Source organism: Cupressus sempervirens, chromosome 6, assembly GCF_028749045.1.
Source record: "Cupressus sempervirens isolate cs-2001-9-10 chromosome 6, ASM2874904v1, whole genome shotgun sequence".
Classification (NCBI taxonomy): Eukaryota; Viridiplantae; Streptophyta; class Pinopsida; order Cupressales; family Cupressaceae; genus Cupressus; species Cupressus sempervirens.
In genome coordinates this window covers 267,542,180-267,561,246 of record NC_143123.1, presented here as the reverse complement: position 1 = coordinate 267,561,246, position 19,067 = coordinate 267,542,180, and the positions used below count along the sequence as shown (strand labels likewise).

Genomic DNA, 19,067 nt, shown 5'->3' with positions numbered 1-19,067 from the left:
CAAAAGACTGGACTGGGAGTGAAAAGTTCAAGGCAAGGAAAGGAAATGGGATAAGGAGGTTTTGGTTAGTAATGTGTTTGGATCAAGTTTGAGTTAATTAGGATTTATGTGCAACTTTCCATTGGCATCAGATTTGGGGATTCTTAAAGTTGTATGTACAAGTGCCTTGTTAGCATGTTTACCCAGAATAAAGCTGCAATTCATGAGAGTGACCCCATCTTAGAAGCCTAATACAAAAATATTTAGCATAAGTGAGAGAACTTTAACACACATTGACCAATGAAAACATATGTAGTGAATCCAAAATGATGTGCAAAAAAGCCCAATAGAGGTGTTCCCATTGATAACAGTGAAACAAAGAAGAGCCTTGTAAAGACCTCCAAATAAATTAGCATATACAGAGAGGGCTAGCAAGGCACACAAAAGGCCAAATATGTGGTGGTGACTATATAAACCTTGAAGATTATTTCATGCACATAGAATTCACCTTCTCTACCAAGTATTTAGATCCTTTCCTACAAAAAAGAGAAAACTAACATATAACTTCAGCCACTTTGCTAAGAGGAACATAACCTATCTCTTGAAAAGAAAAGAAGCATGTGTTCATATACAATGCCTTGAATACCATGCCTCACAAGACATCCCAATATGGGTATAGCCTACCAACATAATAGAATGTAGAGCCAAAGAAGCCAATACAACTTGATAAGAACCAAGATGTGCAGCCAATCGGGGGCCCATTCTAGAAAGTGTGTGACTTTGAATCCCAAAGTTCTAGCAATGAGTAGCTACCAACATATCCATTGGATGATGCTTGTACTTTCTAATCTAGTGACTCAATGTTCCCACTAGCTGTGTATTATGCATAATGCAACATTTCTTTTCTTGCATATGTCTATAATTATTACTATCAGTTTATCAGATGGATTCCAAGTTCAACTGATTTCATTACACTTGAACACTTCAACTTCTATTGATTTCTTCAAGCTATGGTTAGGTATTTAAAAAATATTTGTATTTTGAAAACTCAAGTACATATACATTATATATGATGCATTAAATGAAGTTTGTTGAGTCCCTCATCCATAAAAATAAAATCTTAGAACTAGTCTCCCAATCATAAGATAAAAAATGAACAACTCCATTACAAAACTGAAATCCCAAAATCTAAAAAACTGCTATCTACTTATTATAATAACTTTAGTTACATTTTTTGCTACAATATCACTTGTATAAACTAAAACTAGGCAATATAGCTGACAAGACACCTTGAATCTCAAAGTTTTGATGATAGTTACATGGCGCCAATACCATCTTGTTGGAAGGGAATATGTCAAGAAGGAGAGTTGTTTAATACATCACATTGCAATAGGTTTGTGTTATATCTTAGGCATCTCATTATTCAGAAAGTCCAATGTATAGGGGGTGAAGTTTATTAAGTGGATCTTGTAATTTTTAAGATTATTGCCAGGGTTAGCTTCAAATATTTGTGAAAATACTATAGTTTTTTTTAGGCCTAGATGTTATGTGGGCCAAGCTTCACAAATTCATACTTCACGAGTTTCACCCAAAACTATGGATTTATCTATAAATAGTTTTATTCATCTCTTCTTTTAATTTGTCAAAATTTGTCCTAACACATCCATTATTGATTAGAGCTTATGATTTAGGAAGTTCATCATTGCATGATGGTATATTAAAGCATATGAAGCTAAATTTGGGCCACTAAATAGGAGTAGTGTAAAAGAGTTTTTGTCACCTCGTGATGTATCAGGTCATGGAACTTATACTTCTCCAATAGTAGTGGGTAATTTGGTAGATAATGTGAGCTTTCTTAGGCTAGGTCCAAGATCTATGAGGGGGGGTGCCCCAATATCTCACATTGCAACATACAAAGTATTTTGGGCTACTGGTGATTGTAGTTTAGCCGACATGCTTGCTGCATTTGATGATGCAATTCATGATGGTGTGGATGTGCTCTCTGTGTCTCCTGGATCACCACCTCCACTGGATGCTTATTTTGATGATGTAATTGCTATTGGGTCATTTAATGCTCTAGAAAAAGGAATTGTTGTAGTTTGTTCAACTAGAAACTCTAGACCTTACTTGGATACAGTTACAAATATAACTTCCTAGTTAGTCACAGTAGCAGCAAGCACAATTGACAGAAGTTTCCCTACTGCATTGACTCTTGGAAACAATAAAACCTTCAAGGTTAAATACCCTTTCTTTTCTATTTAGCAAATTGTGTAAGATGTTTAATATAGCTGGATCATTCATACTTAATATCAATAATAAGAGATTTCCACAATCTAGATTGTATAGAAAAAGTTGTCTTTGGATTAAATTGTGTACACTATTTTTGTACCCCACTCTATGATTCATAATATCTTGATGATGAATCATGAAATCTGATCTAAAAGATTGATACAAAAAGCTTGTACACAATTTAATTTTAAACCAATTTTCTTTCTCTACTAATTTAGTAAGTTAAAGTTTGATGGCATTACTATAAGGCATATTTTATCCTATAGGGTCAAACAATGTATACCAAAAAGCATATGGGGAAGTCATATAGCTATGTTTATGCAGAAGACATTGCTTCTAGGGATGCTGCTACCTCACAAGTTAGGTATGACTTCTAACATTTATTGCTAACTTTCACCTTGAATGAAGTAATGGTTCTTATAGGAAGTAATAAATTTGTAGGTTTTTCAAAACAAACTCTCTTAATGCTACTTTAGAAAAAGGTAAATTTTTTATGTGCTTCCAAACTAGAACATAAAAGCCAAGCAATGCTACAACACTTAGTGTCTACAATGCCCAAGGAACTGGAGTGATCTATGCTCAAATAAGAACCAAGACTACAGTTTCTTCCCCTATTATTCCATATGTACAAGTGGATTTTGAAGTGGGCACTAGTATTCTTTCCTACATATAGACATCAAGGTAATCAATTGATAATTTCTACAAAGGAAACAAGGTAGCTAATTTTTTAAAAACACTTTGACTAAAAATGCCTTGATAATGATACTTTGTAGATCTCCTCTTCTGAGACTAGCCGCTACAGAGATAGCTATCAAGAAGACACTTGCTCCACAAACTGCATTTTTCTCCTCTAGAGGACCTAGCTCTTTGTCTCCAACAATATTAAAGGTAAGCAATTGCAATCTTCTTGCCCTTTTGCAATATGATTTATTTACTATGGATCCAATTTGACTAGTGTATATTATATCAAATGATAATGTCTCATTTCAATAGTGAAACAGTGCTGCAAAACAATAAATTTTTGAATGCCTCTAAAACTTAACCTTGGAGATTGTTTAGTACACATATTGTTCTTCTTGCTAAATATAATTATAAAAGCATCGTACAATTTGAGTGAAATAATTATTTTCAATTTGGGGTCATTATAAGACAACATTGTAACCAAAAAGTAATGGAAATTTTCATATTGATGAAAGCTGCGATGAATGTATTCCCCTACTTTGTTATTGAATTGAATAATTATGTGAAAAAATTCTTATGTCTATTGCTCATCTACATTTTATGGTATGCCAATTACACTTTCTTTCAATTGTATATGTTTGACTTTCATAAGAAGGCTTCTTGAAACACACCTCTCATGGATGTCCTTTTAGCATAGAAGCCAGGTCTGGAAATGTCTGTAGTGTATTTAGCTTATCCTTCACCTTAGATGTGTTGCCTAGAAACCAAGCCTCTTCTCTTGTATTCAAATTTGAAATTTCACAAGCAATTTGGATAATACAAACACCAAACACTGATCACACTATTTAAAATCTATTTCTCATCCCACAACTTCTGTATTTCTGATTCACATGTTGTTGAATTCCTCTAAGGGTGAAGCTTGTTTGAGGTAAGTCAACCGTATGCTTGTACTCATTTTCATCTTTAGTTTTACTTTGAGATGTTTATGCACTGCTTCCATGTTACTCTTGATATAATAAATACTATGGGACCCATCTTTATTCAGATTGATTTTTGTAAAGGACTATCTTCCTAATGTTGGATGTTTCAAAATTCCATCACATATATTATACTCTTGAATGGATTCAGAACTGATTATTTAATTTAATCATTTTTTAGAAGCAAAATCATTTACTTATTGACAACAGTTTGATTTGTCTTTATTCCTAATAGTCAGAGCTTACTATTTTGTGCATGTGAGAATGCTTTGTATTAAAAATGGAGTGTCATGTATAAAGGATGTATTTGAGACAACATTGACCTTGTCTGGGCTTCTGTGTTGAATATTTCTTATTTTTAGAATGGGTTGTGATAAATTTTAATGAAGGAAAAAACATATGTATTGGTGGGAATATGCACTGCTACAAATTTTAGAAATATTACTCTTTATTTCTGCTATCATGGGCCATGCACTATTTAGTCAAGGGTGAATGTGTCATTATTTTATAAAGAGAGTGGTATTAGTTCTTGGAGCATGCATGAGGAGCTCGAGATTTGGCTAACTATGATTCTTCTTATCATGTGTGTACTAAGTGAGCATCCATTTGATTACAAGTCTTTTATATATCCAGCTCTTGGAGAATATAGCTATTGTTTTATTCCTATGAATGAGTTGAGTAAAGCATATGATGTAGTAAGAGTAGATATATAGAGATAAGAAGTTTATTGCAAAATGGGAGGTGAAAATATACATTAAAGGACAAATGAGTGATTTGTGTGATAGATATTATTTGATGTTGTGCATTTCATTGTAGTTGAGATGTTGTCATTGAAGATGATATTTGTAGTGCAAGATTCATTTTTCTATTATTGCTGATAAAAAAGGGGTGTTATCTAAAATCCTAAGAATGTTCCAAAAAGTGGTATTAAGTTCTGCATTTGGGTTGGTGCTCACATTTGTATGCTAGGTTGTTGGTGGCCATTTTTCATTTTGGTTAATAAAAAGCTCTTGTATGCTATGGTTTTTTACCCATAAAGGTTTTACGTGAATAAATTAATGTATGCATCTTTATGCTTACTCTCTTTAGTCTTTAATACTTTATGTTGTTTAATGCGCATTCAAAAGTTCTAATAGTTCTAAAATATTGATTCATTCGCATAACAAAGATGAAGACTCACATAGGGTATAGGAGCCCACAAAAAAGATGAAGACTATTTAATTTTTTAACTCACATAAGGGATAGGAGCCCATAACAAAGATTAAGATTGTCAGTCTATGGTGCAAGTTAATCAGTGATGAAGTAGACAATGAAGAAGTTCCCTCTCCATAGCCCTTACAACCACAATGTCAACCGCATAGAGATTAGAAACCTTATATTAATTGGTGGCTTTGACCCCAAAAAATTTGACTGCATCACTCACATAATTGATGGTGCCTTATGCATAAATGTCCGTTTTTTCCATGTTGTACCAAGCAATTATTTCTTATCCAAGCCATTTAATTTGTAACCTTTTAAATCTCTACAAAGATAAAGTTGGAGCAGGAGAATTTTTCTTCTCAAAGGTGTCCTCTAATTGTAAAGTGTCCATTCCATTATCTGTTCAACAAACAAGACATATCTAGTTCAACAGATAATGGAATGGATGCCTTACAATCAGAGGACACCTTTGAGAAGAAAAATTCTCCTGCTCCAATTTTATCTTGTAGAGATTTAAAAGGTTGCAAATGAAATGGCTTGGATAAGAAACAATTGCTTGATACAACATTTTAAAAAAAATTGACCAATTATTGGTAGAAATTTTGACCAATTATTGATAGTTTTCTAGCAAGACTTGGTCAAAATTTCCACCAATTATATAAAAAAATTCGACCAAAGATTGGTGGAAATTTTGACCAATTCTTGATAGTTTTCTACCAAGACTTAGTTGAAATTCCCACCAATTATAAAAAAAATTTGACAAAACATTGGTGGAAATTTTGACCAACATTGCCAAATCAGAGCTAGCAAAAATTAAAAAATTTTGATGAATGTATTTGTCAAAATTTTGACCAAACATTGGTTGGTCAAAATTTTGATGAGAAAATTTACCACGAACTACTTGGTCAAAATTTTGACCAACCTGCGTCAAAATTTTGACCAATATTCGTCAAAAAATGAGTTCAAATTTAGTAGCATTGTACATCCAGAAGAGAACATGAACTATTCATTAGACCCATTTACTTAATTGATTAGGGACATAAGCTTGAAATGATGATCATAAAATATATGCTTTAAACCTCTTTAACTGTCATTTCTATCCTATAGAACTAAGAGCATAAACATTTAATCCATATGAAAGCGTAAGAAACATTTAGCTAAATGGAAAAATGAAATGCAAACAAGATTTTACATTGTTTTCCTTTAATGTAGGAACCATGAGAACTTAGCAATCCAATGAGTTATAACATCATGGTACACATCTTGATGGAATGAGTCTTTCAACAAATACAAGACATAATGACTTTTGAATTTGTGCAATAGTTGGTAGTTAGGCTGACTCGATCTTCAACAATTCATAAATATCAGGTGGTTACATAATTTTGTTATTAATTCCTTTGCATGCACTCCTTTCTTTGACTTATTCATGGAATAGATTAGTACACATGCAATAATTCACAACACATATTCATTCCTATTAGAAAGATTAATCTTTCCTTGGATGTATTTAAGTAAGATATTCCAAGGATCCCTAAATGTAGTTTTTCCTATTGTACGCATGTGGAGGACATGTCATTTACTTTTCCTTTAGTCCACATGTGAGGAAAACTCATTTTTATAATTCCTTTATTAAGGAATTTAGTTTATCCTCCTTAAGAGGATCTTGACACTTTGCACACACTTATTATGAATGTGGCATTCATAGAAATGAGAGTTACACATGTGAACACATGAAAATCCTTTCTCATCTCTTTAAAAGAGATGCTCCTTTCTTTTTCTTCCTTATACATCACTTTGATGTTATTGTATTGAACTATTTTGCTCCACCAATTTCTCTCTCTTTTATCTAGGCATTTGCCTTCATTCATAATACTCACAAGGGGTTTTCTTTGCTTTCCCCTTTCAAATCGTTATCTCCATTTTTGAACTATCTTGATGTATGTTCTTGATTTTTCTTATCTCATGGTAATATTATTTCACACTTAACTTACTTGGATTGTTTTCTTTCTTTGCTCTATCTTATGGTTTCTTACATGGTATCAAAGCTTGGTTACTAATCCTTGTTTTAAGTTTTTGTGTTGGAGGTTTCCATTCATTGGAGCACACCTTATTTGGATACATTATTGAGAGAAGAAGTTTGTTTTGTGGTTTTTAGCTCATCCTAATATCTTGTGTGTGCAGGTTTTTTATTTTTTATTTATTTTTATCATCTTTTAACTATTATTTTCTAACCCTCTTTGGAAGGCTTGCCACCAAAGGGTTTTCCTATAAAAAATCATAATTTTTATTGCTCTTGTTTTGGAATGCTTGCCACCAAAACAAGAAGCATGTATCATTCATACTATGATAGCAATCGTTTATTACAAAGTGTGCATTTTTTTTAATTTAAAACAAAAGTTATTACTTTACTAATATTTCACTTGGAGGAAATACTTCATTAATATTATTTGTGTTTAATATTTTACTTATCTCATATTTGTTAGATAAATTTGTTTCATAAATCTTATAGACAATTTAAAATTTATTTTAATCTTTTTTTTTCTAGAATCTTTTATTTATTCAATGTTTTTTAATATATCAACTTTAGCAATTCTGAGATTTCCTAATCTGCACTAATTTTTTTTTAGTATCTTCCTCTATAGTCTCTAGCTTTTCTTGTTTTCATTCCTATTCTTGCCCTTAATTAGTTGTCTCTTTCATTTTGCTAACCTCTTATTGCTCTTGGTTGCCCTTTCCTTCCAGCGATAGTCCTTGTTTGATTTTGTAGATTCAATCTGAAGTTTTTTGCTTTTTTTCTCTTCTTCATTGTGTGCAATTCTCATTTTTTTCTTGTTTGCTCGGTTTGTCTTCCTCTCATGATCTCACATTTCTTGAAATCATGGGCTCTCTCAATCTTGCATTCTCTTATTGCCTGAATTGTGAGCTTTCCCAATCTAGTTAATATCGTGGTTGTTGGGATTTGAGCCTAATCTGGCTTTCATTTTTGTGTGCTTCCTCTAGCGACTGCCCTTGCTGTTGTTGTTGCCAGTTACATTGCTGAGGACCCCCTTTCACTCTTCCTGCCCTTGTGTCTATTTTCTGCCCTTCAAGCACCCTTGTGCCTGCTAATTTCTTTAGCAACAAGCACCATTTTGGTCTTAGTAAACGTTAGCCAAGATCTCGTGCATCACTTAGAACTCGACTGCATCTCTTCTCCTTTCGAGCTGCTTCCACTTTCTCCTGAGCTACTCTTTCTTTAACCTATGGCCAAAACCCCTCATCCTTGCTCTCCATTCTAGTGGCCTCCTTGCTGCTTTAGATTTCCTTACATTTTCTTAGGTTTTCTTACATTTAAAAAAAAAATCAAGCTTTAAACTAAATTAATATAGTTTTAATCCTTCTATTTATCAAGCTTTTATTGTTACTATTATATATATAATTATTTTTTGTTTGGTTTGTCTTTACTTAGTCCTGTGTTCTTTGTCTTCTTTCTTCAGCATTCTAACCTTTTTGAGTGGTTCCTTTTATAATTTTAAGTTATCAATTTAGTTATATAGTTTTCATTCTTATTTCTTCAAATTTGTTTGTCATAAATCATTTTTTTAGAACTTATTATGGTGGTCATATTATAAAGTTATAAAATTAATTTATAACTTCAAATTTTGATCCCTTATAAGTTGTTTTTAGTCATTTAAAATCATTAAGAATCATAATAATAGTTAGTTGGATTTGTCTGACATTTTTTTAACATAATAATCATTCTGTAACACTTCTGTATTATTCTTTTTTCATTACATGATCAAGGTTGTATCATTTTTTTTTTCATTTGTCCCACTTCTATTTGTCATTTTTTTCTCTATCAATTTTCTTTTCTGTCGAGTTTCATCTTTTAAAAACTTATTCATAGTTTCATCTTTTAAAAACTTATTCATAGTTTCATTAACAAGTTTCTTTAATTCAAGTTAACTTTTAAGTCATATTTCTATAAGGGGGACATTTTTTCCCCCATAAATATGTCAACCTTAATTCTAGAAATAAAGCTTACTAGTTCTAATTATCACTCCTAGAAAACATATATTTTGTTCATTTTTAGTTTTAAACACATGTTAGAGATAGCCACTGATCCTTCTATTGAACCTAGTTCAACAGCTACCTAAGATGAAAAAGATACTTGGAAACTTAAAAATGAAGAAGTTTTAGGTTTAATTGGTATTTCCATTATTCTAGATTTATATGTTTTAATTGGAAATTGTTCCAAAGCTCATGAAGCCTAAACAATTTTGCAAACCTAGTATGACAATGTAGATGAATCCCGCAAAATGCAATTGCAGGATCAACTTGAATATCTAAGGTATACATATTTTAAGATCATGGATGAATTTATATTAAAATTTGATGCTATTAAAAGTCATCTAGTTGGTTTAGGTGATCAGTTAGCTAACATTTGCTTAATTCATATTATTCTTAAAAAGTGTCTTCCTAGATAGTTTCAACAGTTTATAACTAATATACATGCACAACTTGCTATTCCTACTTTAACTACTCAATTAACTAATGTTATTTTTCAAAATCTATTACGGAAGGAAGAAGCTAAGCTAATTCAATTTGGTACTCTTAAATCAATTGAACATGCATTTATGTCTCAAAATTTCAAAAATAATAGATTTCATTCAAATAATAATAATAATCATCATAATAATCACAATCACAATAATAAAAACTCTAATCATTCCAATAATAAATCTAATGTCAAATATAACAATAATAATGATAATCATAACAATCATCACAATCACAATCATAGTAATTCCAACTTTAATAATAATAATCAAAGGAATCATTCAAATTCCAAACCTCATTGTTCTTATTGTGGTAAAGTTGGTCATGTTGTTAATAACTGTTTTAAAAAGAAAAATGATAAAAAACCTATGAACAATAGTAACCATCAACAAAAATCAAATCATAAGAAAGATAACTCTAATGGTTCTAATTCTCATCATGCTTTTACTTGTAGCTATAATGTTTGTAGATCTTTAGAATGGATTGTTGATAGTACTGCATCACAACATGTCACTTCTCATAAAGAAATTTTTTATTCTCTGCAACCTGATATTGCTAATATTCCTATTCAATTAGCCAATAATTAGACTTGTAAAGTTGAAGGTTTAGGTGATGTAACTATTCTTAATGGTAAATTGTATGATGTACTGTATGTACTTGATCTGGAAACTAATATGGTTTCTGTTGCAAAGTTATGTCAGGAGTATAAAGTTGAATTCTATAAAGATATGTGTTATGTGATTGATCCTCAAACTAAACAAGTGATTGCTCATGCTACAATGGATAATGAAAATTTATTTAAATTCCATGAATTTTCTAGTTCATGATATTCTTTACATACTTCCATTGATTTCAATATATGGCATGAAACACTTGGCCATTTAAATTTGGATTTTATTACTTTAATGCAAAAATGCAATATGTTTGATGGTTTGCCTCACATTATTCCTTCTAAGATTTCTTGCACTAGTTGTATGAGTTGTAAGATGCATAGGGAGCCCTTTGCAAGTGGTAAATCATGGTGGTCAACTCATAAGTTGTACTTTGTCCATAGTGACCTTTTGGGCCCCATGGAGAATAACTCCATCCAAGGTTCTCGGTATGCACTTACCTTTGTTGATGATTTTTCTAGATGAACTTAGATCTATTTTTTGCATAGAAAGGATCAAGTTCTTGATATATTCATTGAATTTCAATTATATGTTGAAAGGCGATCTGGTTTTAAACTTAAAATTCTCAGAACTAATAATGGAAAGGAATATGTTAATAATGTTTTTCACTCTTATTTGAAATCATGTGGAATTAAACATGAGCTTACTATTCCTTATACACCACAAAAAAATGGTGTGGTGCAAAGAAAGCATCAGACCATTGTTGAAATGGCTAGATGCATGTTACATGCTAAGAATTTGTATTATAAATTTTGGGCTGAAGCCATGTTTTGTGCAACTTATCTTCTTGATAGGACTCCTACCAAAGCTCTCAAGGATACTACTCCAGAAGAGGCTTGGTCTGGTAGGAAACTTGATTTACATCATTTGTAGATTTTTGGATCTGTTGCTTATGTTCATACTCCTAAATAGAAAAGGCATAAATTAGATGCTAAGTCTTCTCCTTATATTTTTGTTGGTTATGATGAAAACACTAAGGGTTATCATGTTTATGATTCTAATACTAACAAAGTTCAAGTTGCAAGAGATGTTTGCATTGCAGAAAATGGTGTCCATGCCTATTCTACTACACATGATGTAGAATTCAATGGCACTAAAATTGTGCTAGTGGAGTACCAACCTTCTTCTCTTAACCCTACTCCTCCTCTTAACCCTACAACTCAAGCTCCACCTATTATTTCTACTTATACTAGTAATGGTATTCAAATAGCTACTAATGATGCTTTTATTGATAATGATTCTTCCTCTAGTGATGATTCTATTACTACTAAACATAAACCTAAATGGGCTAAAGGCTTGATTAATGAAAGCGATGACTATATTACTAGATTTGGTGGAATTAAAGCTAGAAGGATTAATTATTGCAATTATGTTTTGATGACTACTATTATGAATTCTAATGATCCTAAGTATTTTGATCAAGCTAACTCTCAACCTTACTGGCAAAAGGCCATGAAAGAGGAATAAGATTCTTTAATTGCTATTCAAACTTGGGACTTAGTCAATTTACCTGATGGAAAGAATATAGTTTCATGTAAATGGTTATACAAAACAAAATTGAATGCTAATAATGAGATTAGTAAATTTAAGGCTAGATTAGGTTCTAGAGGTTTTTCACAAATTGAAGGATTAGATTATAATGAAACTTTTTCCCCTATTGCTAAAATGCCTACTATCAAATTAGTTCTTGCTTTAACATCTAAAATGAATTGGCCCATTCACCAAATGGATGTTAAAAGTGCATTCTTAAATGGTGATTTACATGAAGAAATCTATACGGCTCAACCCCTTGGATTTGTTAAGAAAGGTAGTGAAAATTTGGTTTGCAAATTAAAAAAATCTATTTATGGTCTCAAAGAATCACCTAGAGAATGGTATTCTAAAATTAATTCATTATTTATTTCTCAAGGCTTTTCTAGAAGTAAGAATGATCCTAACTTATATATTAAACATACTCAAGATGATATTATCATCGTTATTATTTATGTAGATGATCTAATTCTCACTTTGAGTTTAGATGCTTTGATTTCTGATATTAAGTTTCAACTTAAACGGAAATTCCAAATGACTAACTTAGGTATTTTACATTACTTCTTAGGTATGCAAATTTGGAAAACTCCTAAGGGTATCTTTCTTTCTCAAAGCAAGTATGCTCATGACCTTTAAAAAAAATTTAAGATAAATGATTCTAACCATATTTCAATTCCATGTGAATTAGGAACTAAATTAATGGCTGATATGAATACTCCTTTAGTTGATGAAACTTTGTATAGGTAACTGGTAGGAAGTTTAAATTATTTAACTCTTACTAGACCTGATATTGCTTATAGTGTTGGTTTAGTTTCCAAATTTATGTCTAAACCTCAACAAACACATTTTAAAGTTGCTAAAAGAATCTTAAGGTACATTAAAGGAACTATTAATATGGGATTATTTTATGATGCCAATTTTGCATTTATTTTACAAGGCTATATTGATTTTGATCTAGGTGGAGATGCCAATGATGGGAAATCCACTTGTGGCTATTGTTTCTTTGTTAGTTCAGGTGCAATTTCTTGGAAAAGTTAAAAAGAATACTCTATTTCTCTTTGCTCAATTGAAGCTAAATACAAAGGTTGTACTAATGTAGCTAAGGAAGCCTTATGGCTTAGAAGAATTCTTGAAGATTTGGGTCTACCTCAAAAATCACCTACCCCTCTACATTGTGACAATCAAAGTGCCATTACCTTGGTGAAGAATCTAGTTTCTCATACAAGGACCAAACATATTTCTCTTCAACATCACTTCATTCAAGAACAAGTTGAAGATAAGAAAGTTACCCTCCTTTATTGTACGGGTGAACATCAAGTGGCTGATATTTTGACAAAACTACCTTCTAAAGAAATATTTCAATTTCATTGTAAAAATTTGGGTTTACAACCCTTTGATGTAAGCTTCCCAAGTAAGGATTAAGGGGGGGTGTTAGAAAGATTAATCTTTCCTTGGATGTATTTAAGTGGGATATTCTGAGGATCCCTAAATGTAGTTTGTCCTATTGTACACATGTGGAGGACATGTCATTTACTTGTCCTTTAGTCCACATGTGAGGCCAACTCATTTTTATAATTCCTTTATTAAGGAATTTAGTTTATCCTCCTTAACAGGATCTTGACACTTTGCACACACTTATTATGAATGTGGCATTCATAGAAATGGGAGTTACACATGCAAATCATTTCTCATCTCTTTAAAAGAGATGCTCCTTTCTCTTTCTTCTTTACACATCACTTTGATGTTATTATATTGAGCTATTTTTCTCTACCACTTTCTCTCTCTCTTCTCTAGGCATTTGCCTTCATTCATAATACTCACAAGGGGTTTTCTTTGCTTTCCCCTTTGAAATCCTTGTCTCCATTGTTGAACTATCTTGGTGTATGCTCTTGGATTTTTCTTATCTCATGGTAATATTTTTCACACTTAACTTACTTGGATTATTTTCTTTCCTTGCTCTATCTTATCATTTCTTACAATTCCATTAATTCATGATAGATATTTAATGCATATATCAATCCTTGCTCATAATGCATAGTTGTAGGAACCTACCCATTAAAAGTAAGAAAGGAAAAATGTATGCATGTCTATAAATTAAACACATATAATCCCATTTCTTTATATAAGTTTTAACCATAGCAGTATATCTAGGAAACTATATAATATAATGAAACTTATAAAAAAGAAAGGCAGTTATAGGTTTATATAGAGCATTATAGTAAAAATTCTCTTTACTCAAACATGAAATATCCCATCAAAACCATAAAATTAAATAGACTTATGTCATTCCTTCATCCCATCATTCCCCCCAACTTAGAAATTGGTTCGTCCTCCAGACAAGATGCAATTCTTAACACTGGCCTTTAACCTAAAATCTTCTACAATATTGGACCATGCTCCTTTTTGCCAACTCCAATAATATCCATTAGAATCTAAAAATTGTTCCTAGGCTTGTACTTTGGCAACCATGTCATGTGCATTGACATCTTCATCAATCCCTAATAGTGGATGTGTTAATAGAGGGGATTGAAAGCTAAGTGGAATCTAGAAACTACCCCTAGTCTATCCCAACATAACATGCCATGGTATATGTCTACTTTCCATAATTAAATTCTAGGGAGAGTGTGGCTCCATAACCTTCAAGTCATGAGGAAGTCTTATCCATCTCTAAATGTTAGATCTCTCTAATTCTTGTAGCTCATTTGATTGTATCTCCTTGAATTCTAAATAGGCAACTATCCTAAGAGGCTTTATGTGTTTCTCATCTTTCTTAGAATTTGAAACTTTCAAAAAGCCATAGTAATATGTCCATGAATCCTTTTCCTTGGGCCTCATATACAATGGTTCTAACTCCTTTTCATCTCTATATGATTTAGCTTGATTTTCTCTAGTGTTCTCATTCTGAATCTAGGACATAAATGCTCTTAATTGGATATCCCCCACATACATTAAGGGATTCCATTCTATTATTAGGAATAGATAAATTGTGCATATATAGTTCACAAAAAAATTCTAAATGGCTTCAAGAGATTTTTGGAAGGCATGGTAAAATTTGTGAGTATTGATAAAGAGTTAAGACATTGATCAATCTAATTCATCAAATAATTCAATATCTAATCCTTTAGGAACATAGTATAGACTTGAGTTGATGGTCTACATTAAAGAAGTTTGGGAATCAAAGTAGTCAATTGAGTGACTTTTTCATCCAAAACCATAATGTTATCTTCCCGATCCAGATTTCCCCTCTCATTATTACTAACTCACTGCATCCTCTTTTTTTCTTCTAACCACATAGCCTTTTTGTTAAAAACCACTAGTATAAAATCATTCCTATAGCTAATGGAATTAAGAGGTTAGGTGGGGGCATTTATTCTTCATTTTTGATATCTACCCACTCAAAATCATCATTATCACTAATCCTTTCAACGAGAGTTTTAACAATTGAATCTCCTTTCCATAAAACAATGGCTCTTTCAATATTTTCAAGAGATGGTTGTTGCAATGAAGAGTCTTCTTCCATTTTTTTTTGCAGCCTAGACTAAAGTCTCTAATCCTTCACTAATCATTTCCTTAATAACTTGCTCTACAATTTTTATATTGACTACAGGAAAATTTGTATCCAGGTCTTGAGGATCATTAATTTCAAGTTCTGTAGGTTCATTTCTGGAAACAAAAACATCATCATTCTTAGATTCATATATAGCTTGAGTGTTTTTCCCTTTCCTTTGGATCATAAAGTTACCATGCTCTAAATCATTATCACTTCTCTCATCCCCAATGTAAACAACATCCTCTTAGTATTGACTAGGATTATGTCGCTTATTTCTTGAATCTTTTCTTAATTCTTCTAACTTATCATGCTTAGGAATTTCTTCATTATTTTTAGGGATATTATTTTGAGAAATGTTATTTACAGTGGTATTTGTTGGAACAAAACTCTTAGAAATCCTCTCACTCCTCCTCACAAGTATTTCAATATGAATTTTAGACACCTTCTTCCTTTTCTTTGAAGATTCTCCTTCAATATGCAATAAGAGTCTCCCTCTAAACTCTCTTTATCTTAACAGAGGGTGGGGAAGTGACAAAATTATCATGAACATACCTTAACTCTTGTGTGTGATCTAGGTTAACTTCTTCTTATTCTTGGACTAGTTAACTTTCAACCCATGTGTAGAAGACCTAGCTTTTATATTGGCTTTGAATTGAGGTGATGTAGGGTTTTCCTTTGCCTTTTCCTTTTTAAATATGGATGGTGATTTCTCCACTATTTTTTTCTCTTTCCACCTAGGTGAGGGTTCATAAGATATATTTTTCTCTATAATTTTTATAGTATTGGTTGTTGTAGCAACCCTTCTTCTTAATCCTGAATCCCTAGGTCCCCCAAATGTTGGAAAAAACTCATCCATCAACAAGAAATCATCTTAAGAGATAGTAGAAATCTATCTTAAATCCCTCTATATTATCAATTTAATCAAATAATGATATGCGACTGAGTTAGGTTTATCTTCATGCATATATATTGATTCTTTCTTCAGTACACTGAACAAGAAGTATGGAAGATTGACAGGTCTATTGTCACGCCTTAAATAATAGAGGAGCTTAAAATGAATACCATATAATGATTGATGCCTTCCCTTGCATGTAATGTACTTCATGATATAAAGGGAACACTAATTATAGGGTTATTTTATAGAAATTATCCTCATTCCTTGCTTCCTATCCACTTCCAATGGCCCATCTGTGTGTAAGGTGAATTGGGCTCTCACCGTACATGGATTTGTATTTTCTTCAAAATATTCTCCTTCCAATGGTAACCCTAAGGTTTTAGAGATTATCTCCTGATCAAATTTGACCCTAAGCCATTTAACCATGGGTGCCCCATTACTCAATGAATTCATAAACTGAAAAACAATTTCATCATTCCAAGCTGTGAGCTTCTGAAAATATTGTAGCCAACCACAATTTTTAAATAGTGGATGAAAAACATTGTCTTAGAGAATGAGGTTATGAATTGTAGGTTTATGGTGTATCAAGTCACCCCCCATGGTTATACTAGAAAAATGCCAAAATGTATACTTCCACACTCAGAGAACAAATATAGGTATAGAGAGACAAATTCAAGATTTGTAGAGCATGTGTTTTCAGAGGTAGCGGAGAACAAAAAGGTTTAAATATTTTGAGAAAATAACATGCCACATAATAATGTCATGTCATCGTTGAAATTTTACCATTCATCCTCATTTTATTCAATAAATGCAAGTTATGTTCATACTTTCCAAAAGGGAGGCAAGTGTCACATTAGCTTCATAAGTGTAAAGGATATGATATAACATATCCTCAAATATTTATTCAAAGTATGGTATACTACTTATCATATGATCATAAGATTTATATATGAAAAAAAATATAACACACACATTCCCTCCAACCTAAAATAAAGCATGGGTCCCACCATGTAATGTAAGAAAAGAATGAAAATTTCATAAAAATGTAAATGCATGAAATTAAAGAAAATAAATAAGGATGGAAGAATGAATGGTGCAAACTTGTGCAATGGGTTGAAAATTTGTATCAATGCATACATGTTGTGGAAGCCAAAAAGGAGATGGTTGGGTGAGAGATAATGAAGGTCAGATGTATTTATTATGAACTTTGATCAGAGTCAAAGTAATGGGGAACGTTTAGTGGGAGACTTAGGTACCATTTTTGTAGGAGAATTTGTAAAAGAAAAGTACTATAAGAAGTCTTCTCTAGTCTATGGTTTATTGTAGATTTTAAGTCAATTCCCTTTAACTAGAAGTTGGAATTGGATAGGATCAATTGTTGCTCCACTATCATATAATGTTGCAATTTTAGATGGTCCTAACCATATAGTTTGGAACTTGCCCAGATTATGTTGATACCTTGAGTCATAGAGAAGTGCAACTCACCCACACTAAAGTTCTTATCCTTAATGAATATATCATGCCATTTCTTGTGCTAGATTTGGATTAATTTGATAATTTGTAATGCAGTTTTTCAAAACTCATCAAGTTCATTTAGTTGCAGATGTGTTCTTTTGAGCATCGTGGAGATCTATGTTGAGGTCCAATGTAGTGCAGAGTGTTTTGTGATCAAACTCAATTGGCATTGTGGCCATTTTTCCATAGACTAATTCAAAAGGACTAAATCCTATTGTTGTCTTCCATGTTTTTCTATATGACCATAATGCCTCTGGAAGCTTTGTTGCCAAGACCTTCTTATGTATTTGAAGTTTTTTTATCAAGATGGCTTCAACTTCTCTATTTTTTGTCTTAACCTGTCCATTAGCTTATAGATGGCAAGGAGAATATTTACCATGTTGAATTGTATATTGAGTTATGAGTGTAGTAATGAGATTTGATGTGAATTGGGCACCTTGATCAGTTACTAATTCTCTAGGGACTCCAATTCATGCAAAGATGACTTCATATAAGAATTTTAGAACATTTTTATCCCTAGCATATTTCATAGGTTTCAATTCAGCCCATTTAGTAACATAATTAGTACAGACCAAAATATAAGATTTACATTTTGATGGAGGATCAATTGGCCTAGCAAATATATTCCTCATTTGTTAAATGGTGTAACAACTACTTGTGGTTGTAGGGGAATTTTATCTAATTTTTTTGGTCTTCCCATACATTGACATCTGTCACATTTCTTTGTATATTTTATTGCATCCTTGTGTAAATTTTCCCAATAGTATTTAGTTGTCAGAATCTTGAATGTTTTCCTTTTAGTGGAAAAATGTCCTCCACATGGTTCATCATGGAAGGCTCATAGGATATAATAAGTTTCATCTTCTTTGAGGCATCTGTGCACAACCTAATCAGGTCTAATATAAAACATACAACTATCTTAGAAAAATTGAAACTCTTTTTAGCTAGAAGTCTTTTATCATTAGGAGAGAAAAGAGCTAGAGTTATCCTTGTAGTGAGATAATTGGAAATGTTAGCACACCATGAATTATGTGCTAGTAAAGAAAAAAAATGTTCATTTGGGAAGTTATCATCAATAAATTTAGGGTCATTAGGGACCTGCAATCATGAATGGAAAGCTACCACAATATTAGCCTTTACTAGGTCTATTACTTTTTTGAGGTCAGAGTTAAGTTGTTGGCTCAAAATGACTAGAGAAATTAGAGTCCCTATTTTTCTATATGCATCATACTTGTTGGGGA

At 32.0% G+C, this 19,067-nt stretch overlaps 1 pseudogene; it reads left to right on the top strand.

Annotated features, from left to right (window-relative positions):
* Window positions 1–989: 989 nt before the first annotated feature.
* The window catches only part of LOC149552263 (subtilisin-like protease SBT3.9), an 83,848-nt pseudogene continuing 65,770 nt past the window's right edge, over window positions 990–19,067 (top strand).